The sequence below is a fragment of the Ptychodera flava genome, chromosome 20, assembly GCF_041260155.1.
Source record: "Ptychodera flava strain L36383 chromosome 20, AS_Pfla_20210202, whole genome shotgun sequence".
Lineage (NCBI taxonomy): Eukaryota > Metazoa > Hemichordata > Enteropneusta > Ptychoderidae > Ptychodera > Ptychodera flava.
Window position 1 is genome coordinate 32,427,050 of NC_091947.1, and position 19,178 is coordinate 32,446,227.

Here is a 19,178-nt window from a genome sequence, read left to right on the forward strand (position 1 = left end):
TACGTCCCTAAAACACCTGTCTAGAATAAGGAGTATAGCAAAGCAATCGCGCAAAAGACAAATACAGTTTTATCTTAAAAGCAGTTTACATAACGAAACTGTCTTATCGTAATAATTACATTTGTGAAAGGAACTTTGATCACAATAAAGCATATAGGAAAGAACTTTTTCCAGTGACATTAAATATTTATGCTAATCCTGTAAAGTGCAGAGTTTGAACTGCTTCACAAATGAATAATGAAAGGAAAGACCTATCAATTATAAAATCGTTTCATAATTTATATTACAATAAACTATAATGTTATTGTCATTATTATTATCATTAGCATTGAAAGAGTTATGTTGAATGAGAAAAAGCAATGATATTGCGACATTTTCACATTTTCTCCACAGGAATATATTTCACATGAAATGGTATCCTAGTCTGATGCGACTGGGCATTGAAAATCTTTCAAATCAAACAAGAGTATGCACTTGTCTGCTCATTGCTGTACATTCACAGTCTTCGCATGAAATTTTCAAATTATTCATCGAATTTGTATACAATCAGATTTTATTTTCAGATATCATCTTCTTAATATTTTCTTTACCGAACCTTCACTATCTCATTAATTTAAGACGTCTGTCACTTACCTAATACCAGCTTCTCAAGAAATGTGGTTCCTTATTTATATTGATACTTTGTAATCGATAACGATTTTTAAATTTTTTTATCGTGTTAATTTCAGGGCTCCTGTACGATGATGGGCGCCGCCTATTTGACTCATCATATATTATCGATGATGTTGCAAATGCTACATCACCATTTCTTGCCAATACCACTGATATGCCTATGTGAACGGAAGTATGACCGACTAACTATCAGGTTCACCGATCGTCGTGACATCTGTATCACTCACTAGCCAAAGTAATGTGCATTTTGCAGAACTACACCACCAATGACGAAATACTTACAGGGAAATATAATGCATTGAATTCAAAGTTTGACTAGTTTCCAACCGACAACTTGCAACGCTAATCTGCGACTAATATCAATGGCATCATGACGTAAAAACCACATAAAATTATATTAATCATTTTAAATTAATTCGATTGATTAAACAAAGAAAAATTGTTACACGGTATGATATATGCTAGCACTAAATATAAATATTTAGTTATTCTTTATGCCTTCGAAGATATATAGCAAAATTGAGGTCTATGGTACAAAATTTGCAAAGCGTTAAAATGTATTGCAGACAATTTTCTATCTTGTTATACCATGCAATATGTGTCACATGCGTTGGCGTACTACTGAACGAAAAACTGATATCGTAGATCACAAATATCATCAATGCACCCTTTCAGAGAAATCATACACTTCAGTTGGATTAACTCCGATTTATTACTTAAAGTTCCGCCTTTGCATGATAAGTCACAGTGGAGCTTCATCATGTAACTTTCGCTATGTAACGCCTAAACAGATCCATCTGTTGTATCCGTTCAATTTAACAAAATTGCATGTCCATGAAGCAGTTAATCAGGACAATAGCGCCACTGATAAGAGGTGGTACAACATGTAATATTTCGATGATTGAACTTCTCAAATGATATACCTAATCGATATTAATAGAAATTTTGTTTGAATGTTTGACTTAGTTTAATACCAATAAGTTGTATCTTAGTCAAAAGTCTTCATGTAAATCACAATCTCTTTAGTATCTCAGAAGTTGTAAAATGTATTCATTATACGCTTGAGCTAAAGAATAATGTCTTGACAAATAGGGAAAGTTTATTATTTCAAAATTTCAAAACATGAATGACCAATTTAAAAATTTAAATCTTCCTTTTCTTATACATGTCATGCAACACATATTTGAGTAATTTTGAGAACAAATGATGGTATGACGCTGGGTTCTCAGTTTCTTTCTTGTTTAATTCTAATTCTCGGTACCTTAAATACGATTTTGCCACCTAAGTGAGGCATAAAAGACTTGTGCGGTCGTCCGCATTTTCAATATAGCAGATTTCTACAGATCATGCAGTTTGCCCCCCACCCCCCCCCAACTCCCCAGCACAAGACAAAAGCTATTTAAGGTAACGAGAATTCATATTGATATATACGTTAATCAGACTTACTGGGATTGCTCATCATCAATATATCGATGAGTGCTGTTTAAATTCATGGCAATCACTAGCTTCATATCAAGGTCTGTGAAGAGATTGTATGGATGGAGTTTCATAAGAGTACACAACTAAGACTGCTGGAAGTAGTGCAAATTTGTACCCATTGGAAAGTCTTGAGTACTCTAACTTAATTTAAAAATGTGTTAAGTACTTTGTCGATTCAGAAGATCAATATTTATTAACGTCCTATTAGTAAACGTATATCATTGAGTTATTACTCAACTCTTGCTGAATCGGGGCACCACAGCCATGACGAACATCTAACTACTTGTCGACGAAGATCGTTTAGTTTTTATACCATTTTATTAGAATAAAAGGCAAATAAATCAAAAGATATAACCACATATAATTTTAATCATTTCAATCATAGTAAAGTTTTATTCAACTGCGGCAATTTGACGTACCGCAACGGCTATCACATGTGATGTAAAGTGTTTGCTGATTCAGTATCAAAAAGTGTACAGACTCGACCAGTATAATTTAATATGTAAAGGTTATAATTATTGGAAACAGCACAGGCAAGCTGTCACCCAATTTTATGAATTATTTTATCAAATAGGTAAATGTGATTAAAATCGACTCGATCTATTTAATGTACCATATCAAATAAATAAATATAATTATGTGATTGTGTAATATGTGATTTTGACAGTCATTTTTCGAAATCTTGCCAGGCTTTTCATTATAATCTAGTCTCATACACATTTTCGGTCTTTTCGTATCCAGGTTTTGTCTTTCCATAGTTAATGTAGTCCTGTTTTCATTGTTATTTTAAATATTCTGCATTTTTAACCGAGACCTATGATTACGTTTTGCTGTATATCTGATTTATCGTAAATTACTGATAGAAATATTAATTCAATGATATATGTATACAGGGCTAGAATATTATTCGCGTTTTGATCTCATTTTTGTGTGTTTCATGACCATTGTCTTTAGGATTACACTTATCTATTTACGTTATAATGATTGCTCGTAAATAAAGTGTTACAGTTAGTACTCAATATTGTAAGCTAATCTCGTAAACATGTGGATTTATTTAAAGTTTTTTACTTAAAAAATTATATATCTACTCTGTAATGAATATAAACTAGTATCTTTCTAACATTAACTGTTTACTTGAAACTCTCTTTCCACTTACCAGTGTCTGCAATTTTAGTACCCATGATAGTCCACTGTTGGTGTCGTTTTTCATTCCGGCACTTTGACAGTCGGCGTTTAGCGCTTAAAAGCAAAAAAACTGTTGTAAGTGAAAATAGTGACTCATGTAGAGATTAAGTGATACCATTAACGAATGAATGCCAGTCATTGAAATACAGCCGTTTCATTGGATAACCTCAGAATACAGGTTTATGGAAGAACTGTTACAGTACTCATTCCCATTCAGGGCAATATATCTGTATGATTTGCACTGAGTAAAAAGTTGGAGACTCCCTCGCGATACTCTGGAATGTTCCACCTACCTCAACACCCAGCGTCAGTGTTTGTTCTGCCCCCCTCTAATTTTCTGTCCTCCTGCTGTTACTGATGTTTGTTCCATAACAACAAAATGATCATTATTTGATCACATTCTTAAGTGCTCATGTCTAGAAATATACTAACCATAATATAATATTCAAAATCTATCAGGCCGGCGACTTTGGAGCCCAGAGAAACATTTTTGAATAAAAAGGAGAAACATTTCAAAAATCTATACATAGGCATATCTTATCGTCGTTTGAACAAACTTGACTGAAGGTATCTCAAGGGACCTTAAAAAGAATTTTCGTAGATATAAGGCATGCAGCTTTACAGAATCAAACTTCAATTTGTGTTTTCTGTTGAGCGTTTTTGGGAGTTACAGAGTCCGCAATAAAATCATATGGAGACGGAACTATCAACCTCTGTCAAGTCTCGTACTATCTTCATACTACAAGGCTGTCACTCTCAAAATATGTAGTGATAGTTTCAAGCCACTGGGACATATGCTTTATAGACACGGAACATGGGAAATACTTAAACAAAGTAAGAATTATTGTCGGGTTGCGGTGTGGCAAGCCTTGGTACAACATGTTGTTTCTCAGATATCATCGCGTGATGTACCAACATGACAACGTCTTCACCTGGTAAAAAGTACTTTCATTTTATTAGTCTGCAGAATCGTGATGTGACCATTACAATAAATGTGGGTTACGTCAGAAAGTAGAAACGCATGTCATTAGGCTGCATTTACACATACTGGAGGGGGCTGGACGAAATCAAGAGGGGATTATAAAGTTCTGAGGTGTTGTAGAGAGGTGTTTGAACTGTTTGCACTAGGTATACGGCTGGGATCAGAAAACAGTTTGGTTTCCTTTTTTACCTTTTCAGAGTCCACAGGTTGGTGGATAATTCAATTGAAAAAATGAATGAATAACATTGTTATGTCATCCTATGCCTCTAATGTGAATAATAATATTTTATAGCATTTCATAACTTTTATTTTGAAACAATCTAAAACAATATAAGTGCCCTTGAATTTTCGCAAGTAAAAACAACAAGTGGACCTTGTGACAGCGGACATAAACTAGCTGCAACTGTTGATAATTTTGTTCAATATTTCTGTTTAATGTATCAACGACAATTTCAATTGTCAACAAAGCCTTTATATGTATATACTCTTGTTGATGATTGAATTTGAGTCCAAAGCTAAATTCACCTGTCACGGATACAAATGCAAATTACACAAACACAAGCTGTGTTGACAGGCTGAATACAACAGGATAAAGATGTAAAACAAGAGATTGGAGTTGACACAGAGAACAAAAACTTTAAAAAAATATATAAAAATTGTATTTTAATATTGTTGGCTTAACAAATGTTTGGCCTTATAATAGTGGGGATGAATATATGATTGTAAAATTTGACCCCAACTGTTTTTACAAGTCAACCACCCCTGATAGTTTTACCGACCCCCCTCCCCGTGAAGAAAAACATGCTCCCTAATTTTAAGTCGTTTCTTGTATCAGGATATGTCCCAAGATCTCAAAAAATTGAATTTCCTTATGGTGCAGTGAAAATATCTCAAAAAGTGTCAGATGATATCACGTCATCATAAACGCAGAAATTGCTTTGTGGCTGTATCTATTTGTATGTACAGACACAAACATGCTTCAGTGTTTGAAGTTCTTTTCCGTTCATGAATCGGCGTTTGTAGCTGTTTTACTTTTAGAGGGATTGTTCAGATTCAGTCTGGGGGCGGTGGATTCATGGGGTCACCCTGTTTTTGACTTTGGTAATGGGGTCACCATGTTTTTGAAATGCCCGATAGAAGGGGGAGTCAGATGTATAATAAATACATCGTACAGCCACAAATTGCATCATTCAGTTGCATTTTTGGCGTGCCCTTCGGCGCGTAACTTTAACATATCAAACTAATAAATCAGAGATATCTTTGCGAATTGAAAGTCTGTTTTGCAAAGCATTATACCAGCCACGAATTGCATTATTCAGTTTCAGTTTTCTGCACGCCCTTAGGGCGCAGAACTTCAATATATCAGAGATATATCAATATGAAATAAGGTACACTTTTGTGATAAAAAAAAATATTTTTATCTCGTGGGCACGAGATACTATCTTGTGCGCACCAGATAGTATCTCGTGCAGAGATATCTTGATGCCTGTGAATAAAAAGTTTGCTTTAAAAAGTGTACTAATCATTATGAAATCTGGACTGCATATGGAAAGCATGACAAAATCCTTATTCTTTTCTGTTTTCCCTAGGAAAATTCAGCATATGGAAGTAACATGCACTAACATTCCACAGTACATTGATAGAGAGACATATTTTAGAAAATCCAAAAATGATAAGATATTTTTCATTGTCAATGATGCAACTCTTTTTCTCCCTGTCATAGGTTTTCAAATAAAAGGGTTTTTTTCATGAGTAAAATAATAGTTAACAAAGGGTAGTTTTTGTCATTATTAGCTATGCTTTCAGGGTTTCAATGATAAAAGAAAAGATACTTTCAAACACTGTACAGATGTAATTGGATGGCTGGCAACATTTGAAATGCCCACAGAAATTTTTGATTTATTGTTATTCTTTCTTTGATAATAGTGATTGACATCAATTTATATACAACAGTTCTTGACATCTGGTTATGCATAGAAAGTGTGAAATACACACACGCACAAGTGTGTATATATATATATATATATATATATATATATATATTATATATATATATATATATATATATATAATATATATATAAGTATATAAGTATACAGATGTCCTCGTGGGAAATTAGTGCTCGATGCCGAAAGCATTTAAGTACAAAGAAATAATATCTTCTACTTAAGTTTCATGCATCCTGCAATCTTCAGACTGAAGTCAAAGGATTCTTAGTCCTACACTCTTGGTTATATGTTTTAGACGTCGTACCATTCTAGTTGTAGGTGGTGTTAAAATTTTATAAATAATATTTCTTTTGGAGATGACACTTTGAAACCAACTCAGAGCGTTTGTTTAATAGCGTAGATTTGTCAGCATTGATAATGTTGACAAATCTATGCTGTTAAACAAACGCTCAGGAGATGTAATTGGATTGCTGTACATATGAACAAGGTAGAGATCAGAGTAGTGCTTAACGCAACGGAGGCGGGAGTAGGGTATTACATTTTTATTATCTTCTGAAGGGGATCAAAAATTTGTTTGTGTGGGTAAGGGTTCCATTAATTCGATGGAGGCGCACGAATAATTTGCCGGCCCACCCGCGGCCATAATAACTGAACGTCCCCTCAGGCATAGAAACACAATGAGACAAACAAAAAAACTATTGTCTCTTCGAGACGTCAAATGGACAACTGAGTCCGAAAGTCAAGTAAATATAGATCCTTAGGGTCAATGAAGTAACGTATAATTACATTGATAAACACAAACGAACAATCTTTTGACTAATTGAAGGAAAATGTATTCACTTAAAGGAATTGGGTCAAAATACGGATGATAAAACATGTAAATGATAACGGTTATGCAGAAAACAAATACTCGATAGGCAAGATTCATGTAGATGTAACTTTGCTGTCGGACCGTATTCGGTGACAGTGACATTAGCAGGGGAGAGCGGTACCTCAGCGGTGAGAGCTCATGGGACACCCGGCACCGGTGGACATAACGCAGAACACTGTTACTTTAAATTAATTTCCCATATTCATATCCCAGATTCGCATTTGCTACTAAATAATTATGACCGACAAATAATGATTTTTTTGCTGCCTTCAAGTTTACTTACTGTCCATCTGCAGAAGAGTATTGTTTAGCAGGGCCTACACACAGGGGTTCCGTGTAACTCTGAACGTCGATTTTATCGACAAATCTGGATGTTTTTGTAAAGCACTATTACTAATGTTTTGGAAGGGTCACCATTTACCGTAACCGCTGATGCTTGTTTTATTTTAACGTTTTCTGGTACTTGTAGAATTTTAATAATGTTTTTTGTAGTTTGACTGTTTTTACTCTGCAGAAATTTTCATCATTTTTAACCATGTACGTTTTTAGCCTAATTTGATTGTTTTTTACATTTTAGTTTGTTATGCTTTGCTGGTATTTTATCAATTTTAAATGTGTAAAGCGCACTGAGACGTATGTGTAGTGCGCTTTAAAGAAATAAATATTATTATTATTATTATTATTTAGTTAGACTGAGTTATGAACAACAATTTTTTGATGCGCGAAATGATGCGCACTGTAACAAAACGCACAGTCAACAGTGTCATCGCCAGCAACAGTCTACGCACTTCTCTTTGAAATATGCAAGATATTTTTTCCCTAATTTATCTTGTACCTGCGTTTCAAAGGATTGCAAAAGCAACACTAAACAAACTACAATAAAGCAGTTCAATTGCTCTATTGAGTCGTAGTCGTGTTACAAGTGTGACATGACCCCATGGTTTCAAGGGTGAGGAAGGTATCTAAATATAACAATGTCATCATTGTTGGATAAGTCTTGCTAGCTTTTAAATGTAATGATTGATAACTGAACATTCTTCAATAGTATGATATTTGATGATTTATTAAATACGAATGTGAAAGAATGTTGCCTTTCACTGTAGTAGATAATCGCATACATAAGGATAATCAATGAGGTTTACTTCGTTTTCGCAGACTGTGTTGAGTGTGATGAAAGTACGCGCCCTTGCTTCCCACAGCCTAAGCCTAGCAGTCTACAGATCAGTAGATTGCCATATTGCCGAATTAATCTTACTGATGGTGAAATTGCGAAATGATATTATTCATATGATCAATATTTCTGACGAACACAGGCCAGCCTCCATCTTCAGAGCAGTACATATGTTTTGCACTGTATTCGGGGAAGGTCACAAAGTTTTCAGAAGGGAATTTTTTATTTAAACTTTATTTATTAATCTCGATAACTCCATAGGTTACGAAAACCTCTTTTCATGGAGGTCGAGACACAAAAAGACATAAAACACAAATACAATCAAACATTAAACGAGACACAGCCCCATATGATTCATATGATTGTAGTAGTGGAAATGTTATATTGTGACTACTCAAGTGTGGCATCGAGGTCAATTCTCTGGAATATTACACGCATACCTACATACCTACATACATACATACATACATACATACATACATACATATATACATACATACATACATACATATATATATATATATATATATATATATATATATATATATATATATATATATATATATATATATATATATATATATATTATTGAAGTAAAACTTCAGTAAACTAAGTTCACTGATGTTTATTTAGAATTCTTCTGATGAAAGAGATGTAGTGTTTTAATTTTCTTAGACACTGGCATACAATTGTATCACATACTGGGTGATTAATTTCCCAAACAAACAAATATCTACAAGTGAGCCTTAATCATTGAATATGAACTGAATTTCTCAGTGTAATTGGGACAGTAAAGTAAATCTGATCGAAAGAGAATACCCCTAAGAACATTCAAACACGGTTTAAGAAACAGGTTGTATTTGAGTATATTTTTTTTTAACCAAAAATTAAATATTTTAAAGAATGTTTCAAAAATGCAAGTCAAATTTCTTAAACACATATGCACGTGTAACAATTATATTACAACAAGCACATTTATGTCAATTATCCATAATCTGTAAATGCATGGACATTGTCAATTTTATATTGGAAACAAATTGTTCATAGCTGTCGGATTTTCACATCATTTATTACAATTTCACACATTGATACCTTTTCAAACTCTCTGTACACTAGGTTCTCAACCTAGTATTAATGCTCGGCATCTCCCTTCGAGAAAAAGCTAGCGAGAGGACGTTGGGATACAGGAATATAGTGGCTCTAAGTCTTAAAATAACACCGTTTATTTTTTATACATGGATGTGTTGTAGTTTCTTTCTCCTTGCTTCTCCCATCTATGCTTCCTCTGTACTTGTAAACACACCTCTTATATATAGCGCTTATTTGCATACAATGGAAATGTACAATCGTCGCATCACCCTCTTTACATGTGGATATTGGAGAGGTTAAGATTGCATATGTGAACGGGAAGTGAAGTGACACCTCATCACTCTCTTCGCTCTCTTATCATATTTTGATGATGCCACGCGTTCTCTTGTCCTTTGGCGGTCGTTTTCAACGTAAAACGGCCACTTTTCATGTACATCTTTTCCGAGGTTGATGTTTACGCTCTCTCTGTTATAGACTTAATGTTCACTCGTTTAATAAGTCTTACGCCCTCGTGTGGCCACTATAAATTTTGAAACAAAAGCGAAGCAACTTGGGAAGGGCCTCGGCCAGCTGATGAAAGCTCAGCTTGTACACGCACGGACGTCTGTTGGCGACGCCGGCAATCAAAGCATTTTTCAAGGTAGGAATTACTGTTTATGTTTTATTGGTCTCCCAGTGAAGTTTGTGTGTTTCCATGTCAGCATTTGTGTCTCCGATAGCGAGTTTTACAAAGCAGACATCTGACGATCAAAGGTCACGTCGCCAGTCATGGCCCAGATATTATTATAAGCTTGGTGCGCAGTGAATATAACCAGTGCTTTGTATTTCAACGACTGTAAAGTACGGATGAACAGTAATGCATCAATTGTATTTTCAGCGTATCTGCAACAAGCAGTTGATGTTGTATGTACCATTAGGCAATATATAATATTAGTGGCCTATCATGGTTAGTCTCACAGCCGGGTCTCACGGTGCAGTGTGCTAAAAGGCCAGTGACTTGATCCCCGGGATCAAGTTTGTTCTAGTCTGTAAGGGGATTATGGAGTGTCATAGCCTTTGTTTTCCATTGAAATTGTAATCTAGTGAGTGAAATTCCTTGCAAAAGGCATCAGACGCCAACACAGGCCTATAATTTAGATGTGCAATTTCTTTATGAATTACTGACTGGCTGTAAGATTAATTTGTGATTGAATGTTTATTCGATTTGTGATAACGGTTGATTTTTGATAACTGCTCATGTTCATGGGAGCATGGAAGACATTTGAAAATGTAATACTGAAATAAATTAAGTCATGATGAAATATTTATGTTTGTTCACAAAAGGTTTTAATTGATATTCCATGTTTTTAAACTCTTTTTGCGCTATTCCCCTTCTTTAATATCCCAGTATCATTTTATATATGACCTACTTGCAGACATACACAGCCGGTAATTGACAGCTGACAGGTGGCCGAGGTTTTCCCGAATGGCCTCGCTTTGATTTCAGATTCGTAGTAGCCACTCGAGACCACACGCTCGGTACCTTTCCTTTCGTTTTGCATTGTAACTCTTGATTTATCGATTAGCGTCTGACTTCGAGATATTTTAGGTAACAAAAAAAGTACAAAGTTGCACTGAACAAAGCCTAAGAAACTCAATCAGTGTAATCGCAGGACGACGGCAGACGTTGCATACGCACTACTATGCTTTTAAGATTTAGGCTACTGAAATCAACATGGTCTTTTGTTTTACCATCATGGCTTTTAACGATTGTTAAACACCAATTGAAATTTCAGTAATTGAAGTTTTATCACTGTTATCACACGAGTACTTTTTGAGAAATAATTGTTTTGACCTTAAACGGCAAAAATTGCCCCCAAATACAAATTTGCATATTTCATCATAATTTGAACAAATCTATGTCGGTTATCCCTAGGGACTTGTATACCAAATAGCAAAGCTGTCTAACCAACGGTTATGAAGAAGAAGTTTTTTACCAAAAAACGCTTTTTTGTGCTAATTCGCATGTTTCAACATTATCAAAAAATAAGATAGTCTCATAATCATATTTTGCATCTACACAACAAAAATCAAATCTATAAGTACTGCACATCTCAAGATATTTGAATGGATGGACATCCTCACAAACGGACATACATACATACATACATCATACTTACATACATACATACATACATACATACATACATACATACATACATCCATACATACCTACCTACATACATACATACATACATACAAATACACACACACACACACACACACACACACACACACACACACACATACATACATACATACATACATACATACATACATACATACATACTGATACATACATACATACATACATACATACATACATACGACGGACGCCAGACGGATATACCCATCCCAATAGCTTCTATAGTAGCTAAAAACAAAGCATAAGGAATAAATTTCAGCAGACTTTCACATCAGTGGTAGGATGTTATGCAGATCGTGGAGTGTGCACCGTGGCCCACAGATTTGTGAACCTTGCAAGGTCAGTCAGTAACTGCTGCAGAGAAAGCCAAGCGACGCGAGCCAGTCTGGTCTTTAATAATCCGAATCTGTGCAAATCGTTATGGAACGCGTGAACCATTCTCAGTGCCTTGCGTTCTCGCTGCGGGTGCAATCACAGGCGGCCCAGACACTATTAATAAGCTTATTATTGAGATTTTCTCACAGTTTTCTCTATCCTTTTCTTCATCACAGTCCCTCTATGGATAGAGGGAGTGTGTCTTCATGCTCTGACTGATCGGAGTAAATAAAATAAATGGTTATATAACCTAACCCAGCCTCTTGACTCTTTATTCGTTTTACATTCCATTACAAGGACGTTTATCTCTGATATACACATCTTGTAATTAATTAGTCAACACAACTAATTATGCTAATCCGTGGACTTATCAAGGATTTTATGGGTTGGTCAACATCGCGAAAGATAGGAAAGGTTACTAAAACGAAAAGGTAAGAAGCTCTCCTGAAATGTGTCCAGAAATAACCAAATTGCAGCCAGTCATGACCGTTTATCCAAAATTTACTGCAACCAATGTATTTTGATGGCCGAGGAGAGCCAGCTACTTTAATTTCAAACGTTTAAATGGTCGCAAACAGTGCAAACCCTGCCAGTGCATTGCGTGCAGTTCATGGCATGAGGACGTCCGTAAAGCAGGAAGTCGGAAGTTGAAACCTTTGACCTTTACCACAGGGCCTCATAAGTGGCTATTTGAGTCAATATTAGAGCGTTTTTCTTTCTTTTTAGTGTTACAAATAAACCAGCTGAAGAGCACAACACTTGTGTAGCTGTCTTTTGTGTAGCTTGTATTGGCATGTATAGTGCGTCCTCGTAAATGTAACCTTTAGTTCCGTGACCTCTAGCCATGCCTACTTCCTGTCCTCGCATGGCTAGAGGTCATGGAACTAAAGGTCGCATTTACATATGATCACATTCCCGTTGAGGGCTCACTATACATGCCAATATAAGCTACACAAAAGACAGCTACACAAGTGTTGTGCTCTTCAGCTCGTTTATTTGTAACATTGAAAAATAAAGAAAAACGCTCTAATATTGACTTAAATAGCCACTTATGAGGCCCCGTGCCTTTACATTCTTTATAAATTGGCAAACTAGTATAATTACAAGATGTGCTCAAAAGCACTACCCGTACAGCTACGCGTTTTTTGTTTGTTTGTTAGTTTTTGTTTTTTTGTTTTGTTTTTGTTTTTAGGGGTTTTTTAGAGAAAAGTGTGGTGTGACCGTACACTTCACTTTGGGCGACGTGTTCGCGAGGGATTACGAAACGAAAGATCGATCGTCTAGAGTTAAAGCCGATGAATTTGGTAAGAAATCGAATACGCGTGTTCAGGAAAAAACACAAAAAATCACAACTGTGATGATGTATGCATCTAAAGCTAAAATGTACCCTATCGACAACGAGCAAAGCCTGGTTAGCATCTTTTGAATTACTTGAACAAGTTACGTCCTGGTATAGTAATTGCTTATTTCAGCGACCGAAAACTAATTTCCTCGTGGATGACCCAGTCTGGTATAAGCAATGTTCCCGCTTGGGTCAACAAATTTGGTGAAATGATGAAATGATGAAAGATATTTCAAACAGGAAGCTGCATTGTCCCGTATCTATACAAATCATCTGACTCGGCGGGAGTATAGACGCGGCTCATCATGTGTGTATCCTGTCAAAAAACGAGGCAAGTGTAAAGATACACAAATAATGGGATTGTATATAACACTGTTTACATAGATGGAGACCAAGACTTGCTTGTACCTACCTAGATATACCTGCCTATATATCTACATAACATCTGAACACCTACTCAGACACACCTACACACAGCGGTCATGTTCAAAGCCTTTCTCAATTTTTTTGGATATAGAATTGTGCCACTCTGCCTGGCCGGTTTCGTTCTTTGAATTTTACATGGTCAGGTCTGATTCTAAGAAAAGCAGCCGTGATGAGGCCGTAATGCATGACGGTTTGCTTCACTGATGATAGCAGTGACCCGTTTGTATAAAATATTAATTGTGTATACTGCGTGACATGTGGCACCTACATTATAAGTGGACGCCCGTAAAGTCTGTGATGGGAGGAAAGAATGCGTCATGGAATCATGTGACTGGAATGCAGCTGACAGTTCACGTCAAACTTTGTACTGAAGTGAAGACAAACAGTAATGCGTCTGTAAAATTGCAACGACTGTGGCCCTCAAGCTCATAGTAACTTAGATAATCTCAGCGAAGACGAAGGCGTCAACGAACTCTTGGGTGAGTTAATCGTTTATTCTTTAATAGCCAAGGATATCGGCGTATAAGAAGACTGGTCATGGAACATTGATATCCAAGATGGCGGGTTGGCAGCACAGTCACCTTTGTTCTATTCCGCTTTGCGCCTATGAACACAAGTGACTGTGCTTGGCAGATGGAGATGCAGACTTTGTTTTAAATAAGTACAGAGAGCAGTTCCCCAAAACAAAAAAATACGTGGTTATATATAGTTGCATGATTTTTAGTAGCCGTGGGTCCATAGCTGTGGTGTTTTCGGACGGGATTTCTGCCTTTTACGGGCTGCTTTTACTTTTACGTTTTAGGGTTAAAACGTTCAAGTCAAAAGCAGTCCGAAAACACCACAGCTATAGACCCACACCTACATTTTTATGATCGACGACCCCCGGAAGAATCAACACTGTCAACATTCATTTCGCATATGTTTGCCTTGCGGATCTGTCCGGTCTTCAGTATTAAGCTACGGAAGACATAATCTGTGGGATGTTAAAGCAATAATGTTCCCCTCCTGGCAGGGCCTATGATGAACGAGACCAAACGTTTCACCACATAATCGCCGAGTACATTGTGGAGTTAAAATTTGCCTGAGTTCATTTAGGGCCCAAAGGAGGTGTATTTTTGCAGTTATTATTTTATAGCTTTGGCAATGAAAGTAGGTCTATTGATGTAGAAAACATATGGGGCAACAACACTGGATAATTATATACATGGAGTGTCCGACAAATGTCACAACTACGCAGGGTTTTTTGTTGTTGTTTGTTTGTTTGTTTGTTTTGGGTTTTTTTGTAGAAGAGTTTGGGCGACGTGGTTGTGAGGGATTACTAAACTAAAGATCGTATAGAGTTAAAGCCGATGAATTTTGTAAGAAATCGAATATGCGTGTTCATGAGAAAACAAAAAATCACCACTGTAATGATTTATGCATTCAAACCTAAAATGTACCCCACCGAAAATGAACAAAGCCCGGTTGGCATCTTTTGAAATATATTTGAACAAGTTACGTCATGGTATAGTAATTGCTTATTTCAGCGACCGAAAATTAATTTTCTCGTGGATGCCCCAGTCTGGTTTAGCAATGTTCCCGCTTTGGTCAATAAATTTGGCGATTTGATGAAAGAGATTTCAAACAGAAGGCTGTATTGTCCCGCATCTATACAAATCATTTTTTGAGAGCGACGTTATACACGGTTTCAGACTAGGCGAGAGTAGAGAGGTGACACATCAGTATGTATCCTGTCATAAAAACGAGGCAAGTGTAAAGATACGCAAATACTGGGATTGTATTTACATAGATAGAGACCAAGACTTGCTTATACCTACCTATATATACCTATACTTAAACCTTACTACCTACCTATACATCTACTTACACATCTAAACACATACCCAGACACACCTACACACAGCGGTTATGTTCAAAGCCTTTCTCAAAATTTTTCGGATATAGAATTGTTCCACTCTGCCTAGCCACCAGTTTCATTCTTTGAATTTTAAATGGTCAGGTCTGATTCTACGAAAAGCAGCCGTAAGGCCGTAATGCATCACAGTTTGCTTAACTGATGATAGGAGTAATCTATGTGTACGAATTTACTATAAAATAGCATTCGTGTATAATGCGTGACGTGTGGCACCTGCATTATCAGTGGAAGCCTGTAAAGTCTGTGATGGGAATAAAGAATGCGTCATGAAATCGTGACTAGAATGTTTAATACCTTTACAACTGACAATTTACGTCACATTTTGTACTGAAGTGAAGACAAACAGTAATGCGTTTGTAAAATTGGAACGACTGTGACCATCCAGCTCATAGTAACCTAGATAAACTCAGCTAAGACGAAGGCGTCAAAGAACTCTTGAGTGAGTTAATTGTAAAGGTTATGACGAAAAATACCAGATCTTCACGTGAAATAAAATCCTTTTCTACAGCCCTTTTCTCTCGATATGACTGTGAATACAGTTTTGTTTCTGTTAATGAATTTCGTCTTCATTTTCGAAATGACTTTCACTTTCATTTCGATTTCACCGAATTTATGAATCAAAATCGTTTTCATTTTCGTTTTCATCTTCATTTTTCAACATTTGACCCTTAACCTTTCGATTGTCACATGATATCTTCGGCCCAATAACAAGTCTAATGTATCTGTGTAATAATAAATGATCGAGGATAACTGAGCTTGGGACTGGGAGTGCACATGGCCATTCACGTACAGTATAGCCAACCTGTGGGGTGGCGACGTGCTGTACGCACGTGTATAGCCGTGCTCTCGACCAAGCCGGCCCTTCTCCGATGCAGAGACACATGAACATGACATGGTGAAGATCTTTTCGTTCATAAACTGTCAAGCTTCTAACCTAAGCGCCCTTTGTATGTGCTGTAAGGGTGACATCTATACTGTATAAATTAAGCATAACAGCGCGAATTCAGTAAGGTTTAGCCCAATCTCCTCTCTGGTTCCTGTCATGTCTGTGGCTTCACGGTGACCACCGCTCATTTTGCTCATGAGCTCATATGAATGAGAGTAAGTAGGGGGGAGGTGCCTTGTCCAAAAGCACGGTTCGGTTGTCCCTTGGGGAAAAATTGGAAAATATTTTTCTATGCATACCACGCGGCGGCCGCTATGTATCGAAACATTCCTAACTGTGCACTACAGCTAATCTCAAGCCTATACGTGCAGTGTGCCCGGAGAGCGCACGTACGCTCTACGGCTTTCGCGATGCTCTCACAGGAGCAGGATCGGCTGCCAGCACTACATGGCGGGGATGTGTACTGTTGCCGGCCAACACAGCCCTACACAGCTAGATCGGATGCTCGCCATATACTGCCCACTGCAATGGTTAAGGTTTTGCAGGGACATAAAGCGACGTCGTAACTTAGCTACAGGCTAATCAAAACGAAAATATTATGAATTTTAGAAATAAAAAAGAGCTGTGAAAACGAAATCAAAAGGGAAATGAAACCTGAAGTCAACTTCACCGTAAATTTTAAACTAAGTTACATAGTGATAAATAAATTTATAATTTAAATGTAATTGAACATTCAAAAAATGAAATGAAAGCTAGAAAAAATTCAAATGTTATGAATTCGAGTAAAGTGCATGTGTGTACAAAAAATTGATTTTTGGATTTCATCGAGAATTGATTCACTTTCCATGGTAGTCTATGAGAAAACTATGAAAACGACAATCAACTATCTAAATCTATGCTTTTATAAGTGTTTGACAACTGATACAAATGTATTTGATTCTAATACTGTGTTTGCAAATTCAGATGTGGACAACAAATATGATATTGGTACTTCACCCAAAATTATTATTTCACTTCTCATGGTAGTCTACATTAAAACTATTAAATGTTTTCCTTGACAAAGCTAGCTATATCTGTAATATGTAAGTATATATATATGCGCATATGTTAAATATTGACTTTTAGGCTGAAATAAGTTTCTCGATAAAAAATAATAGTGCTGTCTGTAAAATATCAAGCCAAACTATAATGAAGGTAACATTATAGCTAATGTCCCTTTTGCGATCCAACAGGAAAGGTTTGATACAGGATGGCTTCCCTCACCTTTCAGGAAACCTGGTCACAATTTACATATTTGTACAAAAGGGACATTGAATACCTATTGGCCAATCAGTTATGTTTTGTTTTGTGTTTCACCTGCGGTTTCTTGTTCTACTCCCCACAGCATGCTAGAATAACAAAATTCAGTTTGGCAAATACTCTGTATATGCAAGTGTAAAGAAAGACCGTAATCATTGTTGTAGATCACAAATGAGTTCTTGTCTGAATTTGAATTCAATTTTAAACAATAACAATGCTAACCGTACACATATGACGGTGCTTGACTTTTCATCACGCTTCAGAGAGTAGAACAAGACACTGCAGTGGTGGATACACAAAACAAAACCACCCAAAAATCAACCAAACATTATAGCTTAAAATGATAACCCCCAACAGATATTTCATATCTATCAGAGACAGTTTTGTTTCAAGTTTCCCCTTCAAGTGCCCCAAATATACCCTTGATATTTTAAAGTCAGCCGTCAATCCCCTCCAGAGGTGTTTGTAAATGTAGCCTTACCGCACTAAATATACGAAGTTTCATTCAGTGATTTTGTCAAACACAAGTTCAACGCGGGAATTCTTAGTCATTGTTATTTAGGTTTCGTTCATGTGAATGAAGCGGTCAACAATATTACATCGTCTGCGTATGTGCAACCACTATTTATTTGAGTCCCTTTGCTCTAATAGAGATGTACGCAACAAATACCAGCGTTCCGGTTTGTTTTGTTGCATTCGGCGTCAGTTCCGCTAAGCTCGGAGATTTCCAAATGGCCACAGTCTTGCAAACCGCTGTGAATTTCTTTGATCGAAACGTCATTGTATTAGTTCTCAGAACATTGAACATCGGCGTCGAGATATTCGTTGAAATGCTTCTAGTCCTCCTACTTCTGCAATCGGTGTGCTCAACATACGACCGATATTGCAATCATCTGGATCGCATCTGAGCAAAACCCCGTTTAACGGTTGTCGATCAAGTTGCGATAAAAAGTACTTCTGAGTATCGATATCTCTTGAATACCAATTCAGATTACATCATATGATACACATCCTCTTCGATGTTCCTACAGAATGCAATTTTGTCATACAGCGAGCATCATTTTTTCGACCCTGCTCCTTTTTCGACGTATAAACCCGTTATAACTTTAGTATAATACCTCCGCGACTGCATAGACTGAAATCGCCGTGACCAGATAAAGCGCAAGAATTGGCAGAATGAGAATAAAACTAAGACCTTCCAACATGGACAATATATAGGCAATATATAAATCATATCCTAACATAGTAAATCATTTTATTGGCGTATTCACCGTGAAACAGCCATCAGTAATCGGCGCATTACGTTGTCAGATGTCAGGGCTGACCCAATCGAGAATAAGGAGGCCATATGT

The 19,178-nt window shown here is 36.5% G+C and overlaps 1 protein-coding gene across 2 annotated transcripts in view; it reads left to right on the top strand.

Moving 5' to 3' along the window:
• Positions 1-9,945: 9,945 nt before the first annotated feature.
• The window catches only part of LOC139120687 (uncharacterized), a 45,801-nt gene continuing 36,568 nt past the window's right edge, over positions 9,946-19,178 (top strand). The window contains exon 1 of one of the 2 annotated variants that reach the window (XM_070685218.1): positions 9,946-10,038. The gene's annotated coding sequence lies outside the window, so the exon portion shown is untranslated. Of the gene's footprint in view, positions 10,039-13,997; positions 14,206-19,178 lie in introns of those variants that run through there. The other variant, XM_070685217.1, reaches the window with a different exon arrangement.